Source organism: Penaeus monodon, chromosome 31 (assembly GCF_015228065.2).
Source record: "Penaeus monodon isolate SGIC_2016 chromosome 31, NSTDA_Pmon_1, whole genome shotgun sequence".
In the NCBI taxonomy this organism is placed as follows: domain Eukaryota; kingdom Metazoa; phylum Arthropoda; class Malacostraca; order Decapoda; family Penaeidae; genus Penaeus; species Penaeus monodon.
In genome coordinates, this window is record NC_051416.1 from 28,866,718 (window position 1) to 28,871,200 (window position 4,483).

The 4,483-nt window shown below is 40.1% G+C and overlaps 1 long non-coding RNA gene across 1 annotated transcript in view; it reads right to left on the reverse strand.

Annotated features, from left to right (window-relative positions):
* Positions 1-4,483, reverse strand: part of LOC119593156 — a 99,250-nt gene that overhangs the window by 24,896 nt on the left and 69,871 nt on the right. Inside the window, exon 2 of the long non-coding RNA XR_005230502.1 lies at positions 2,684-3,955. This is a non-coding gene — a long non-coding RNA (uncharacterized LOC119593156). The remainder of the gene's footprint in view (positions 1-2,683; positions 3,956-4,483) is intronic.

Here is a 4,483-nt window from a genome sequence, read left to right on the forward strand (position 1 = left end):
CAGATAAGAATAACAAACATCTACAAACCCATGAACGTCGCAATACATGTACTGACACGCAAAGTGTTCTTGTAAAGTCCCTATAACCATTAAAAAGGTATAATAGTATACAGTACATATACAGACCATGCAGTCCACATTACATGCACAAATACAGTCCTCAAAAGACGTGAAAATGCAGCAGAAAAAATACATATTCAAGTTCTCATATCAGATAAAATCCACGACTGCTTCACAGAGCTACAGAAGTTGCTACATGTATGCTAAAATACCAACTTAGTCCACAAGGAATAGGTAATGAAAAGTACATTAGTTTTATTGTTTTATAAAGATACAATTTGCATACAAAAACATGCTGTCTGGTGCAAAATTATATAAAGTATATAATCATACACACAATATCAAAATGGTTGGTAAACATTATTGAACAAGAGTGCATAACTATACAAAAATTAAACACGAAACATTTATCATTGACATCAGATTCTCATAATTCATTTCTGGAAAATAAATACATCGATTTAAAAATGGATTATTAAAGTGAACAGCTACAAAAAATGGACACCAAATCATGCGTTAACTATAGCAAATATATATTGACACCACATATCAATGTAAGAAAGAAAATAGAGGAAATAATTACTAGGAATTCCATGCTAATATCAATAGTAACGACTAGGGATTACATATGAATTCAAAACATGCAAGGCTCACGTATTCACAAGATATATTGCTATAGAGTACAAGTATCTTAATGCATATGAAAAAATGAGTTTCAGGGTTAAAACATGCAGGCTGTAGGGATGAAAGCAGAGGACATTCATAGCAAACCCTACATCGCAATATATCACATCAGTAATTCTGAGGAATAATTAATACCTGTAAGTGTTGGTTACTAAATACAGAGGAATGATAATTATGTTCTAAGGATTACAGATATAAAACAAGAAAAGGGAATTAGAATACGGAAAAAAATGCGGCTCACAAAGTACATAATATACAAAAAAGACACACATAGCATGCAAAATTTCAAGAAATAAAAATCTTTAAAGAACAATTATAAAGCACAGATTACATTTTCCAGACAGCGTTAAATAGTGTATCTGCTTGTAGTGTTTCATTTTCTCCAACTTATGAAATAATATACATTGGGTGAAAGTCGATGTGTTGCTTTGTATATGCAGCTGAAAAAAAGTTATACATTGCCTTTAACATATAATTTGCAAGGTATATGTTTAATTTTAATTTGCGTGTAATGTGTAAATATACAGGAAAACTTAAATTGTAGGGTATGTATTTTTTAAAATAATTTGAATACCACTGGATTATATACAAACATTGTAGAAAAAAATCCTGGAGATCTTTTCACAAGTATCGAATTGCTTAAAGATTAATGTTATAACACTTACAATCTCTTGTGAAGTCACTTAAGAGCTATGTTAGAATACTTAAAGCTAACATGAAAACACTTAAAAGCTAATTTTAAATCACTTAGAGTTAAAGCTGAATCACTTAAGAGCTAAAGCTAAATTATGGTATATGGATTATGTACAAGTAACGTAGAATAATGTATTCCTTATACATGAATACCTAAGGATTATATATTTATGATGTGCGAATAGCGTAGGCTTGTTTATTTTTGATGGGCGAATAGTGTAAGGCTCCATATTGTGCGATAAGTATAAGGTTGTGTACCCATGATGTGCGAATAACATAAATATATGTATGCATGATGAGCGAATAGCATAAGGTTGTGTGTCCATGACTTAAAAAACACATGGTTGTATATATATCGTATGAATTTGTGGAATACAGTGCTTGTTACTTGTCGGCACAGACAATGTTTCAAGTGTACACCAGCGTTCGACTCGTGCACTATCTAAGATTTTAAGTAAAGCATTTTTTGCGGCATCTACAGTTATATACAAAAATAAATGGAAAGGGGTAAGATATTCATTAATACCATTCGTTGTGAATATCTCAACCCACGAGATCCTCAAGTATTTTCATTTTTCACAGAGCTATAGTCAACTTCAGTGGGAGTTTAATATGTTCATAATATTTACTCGGACGGTTATACAATTTTAAATAACGAAAAGTGTTGCTAAACTGCACATCCACATTACTTCTGCCTCCAGTACACAATCGAAGAATATAGCTTTGGTCTGCAACTATGACAGTCAGTCTTACACTTTCATCTTGCGTTATAAAAGCCAATTTGTTTATCATTCGCGTTTTCCTGAAAATTCGACATTAATATTTTCATCATTTGACGATCCCTTTAAAGGAGCTTACCACTTTGAACATCGACGTTATCAAAGGATCATCAGTTTTAGCCGAAACGCGAACTCTTTTTTTTTTTTATAGAAAAATGAAAGATTCATCTATTTAAAGAGGGCATGCATGTCGAGCTCGCATTTGCGGACAAGAAACGCAAATATCATGTTTGAGAACTATAAGGCAAATTGCGACAAATCACTAGATGAATCTTAAGATCAACCTACTGCAGAAGGGCGAGATCCTGAGGCTTGGAGAACCGATTCCTTCCTCCCCTGCTTTCCCCTGCCAAAGAGCAGGCGGGGCGGCGCAGGGGGGCGAGCGGGGGAGCGGGAGAGCTGCTGCCTTTCTCTGTCTCACCAAGGGCATGCCGAGACTGGGTACAAAGAACGTGAAACTGCCTTACCTTGCTTCGGTTTCTCTTGTTCATGTTGGCGTCATTCTTCTTCTGGGTGGTCATGCCCATGCGGGCTCCGGCGAATCTTCCGGCCATGTTGTCGTGTGTTGAGGCGGTGTCGACGAGACAAACACGAACTTAAGTTGTAATTATTGCTATGAGAGTGCGGGAGGTGCCCTGTGTGAGCTCAGACTGCCAGCGCTGTGTGGCGGCGGAGGTCACAAGAGCTTTGTACTCGGTGCACGGTACTGCTATCTCTGGAGTTCCTGATGGATAGTGTGACTTCTGGTATTGCTCCCATGGAAAGACACTGTACAGATATAATAATCAACTTTGATATAACCTTTTCTTCAAAATTTAACAATAACACCAGTTACGCAACACAACAGACAGCTCTTGCATTATCTAGGCCGCGGCAACACAGTGAGTGGGCGGCTGACTCTCAAGGCGGGAGGGCTGTATCAACCACCGCGGGCGGAGACAACCCGAGAATCAGGAAGACTCAGCAAATATGTTTAATTTCCTCTGCGTGTCGTCTGGTCATCACCCGGGACGACCTTCTGGCAGCGGGGACTGTCAGGGGTTACGGGAGGGGGGAGGGGGTGATTCTTCAGTGTCAGCCCCCAGGAATCCAATCTGGACCTTGAGCTTTAGGAACTCAGAATATCGAGTCGTATGCCCATAGCCTCCCTCTTGCGCTTTCTCGGAAGGGCTGTGGCTCGAGGAGAGCGAAACCCTACGGAAACTTATCTTTTATTTCAGCTCTAGTCGGTTCCTCTCCAGAAGAGCTCGAGCTTGAGGCCTCTCCTGAGTGTCCAACTTCACCACAGAACCTCGGAGTTCAGAGAGCTTCCCTGCCTCCACGCGAGTCGCACGCGGAAGCACTTCAAGTATTGCCTTCTGGTGGTGGTGGAGGGACGCCACGAACTATAGAGGGGAGGTGGCAGGGAGTGAGCGGCCGAGGGGGGGGTCCGAGGGGACTGCTTGGGATGGGACTTAATTTTTTATCCTCCAGGGACGGGACCGAGGCTGGAAGTTCGAGGGTCTGGGTCGCAGCGAAGTGGGACGGGGCCGAGGCTGGAAGGGCGAAGCTGGACCTTTTCCTGGAACGGGTTCGACGACGGGAGAGTACCGGGCACTTTTTCTTCTGTCTTGGGACGGGACCGGAACACGAAGGGTGTTGGGATCCTGTCTTGGGACGGGATTTGCGAGGACCTCACGGGGCTTGAGCTTGACTGTCAGGGATCCAGAGGGTTTACGCACTTTACATATTACTGGAGGCTGGAAGGAAAAACAAAAGACGTGGGTATGCGTAACTCATACTTACTAAACACAACGTTATGTACTCCGGTTTAAGGCTCATAACTCGGCAGGTATTATGTGGGATTCATAACACACATAAAGCATTAAAATTCTTTAGTCGGCTTTTCTGTATTTGTCTTCCATTTCGCGGAACACGTAAGGCAAATCCAATTCTCGATTTTAAACTGATTTTTCTTTTCATACAAATTCTTTCTTATAGGTATGCAAATAAATTTCGTATGCAAGTCTATAATGAACTTTGTAATGAAGTCGCGTCACTTAACATAAAAACTTTTGGAAAAAAAGGTGAGACGAGGAAGGTGAAAATCATTTCAGAAACAAGATGTGCATTGCAGAAAGAAAGAGGTCAACAAAGCCTGCAAAGTTGCACACAGTCCGTAGCGCATCTAGAGTCTTAAACACTTTGCACTTCGAAGTTCGAGAAGAAAAAAGAAACGAACAGAAGTGAAAGTTTCGTCTTGTTTCTATGATTAAAAGAAAAAATCC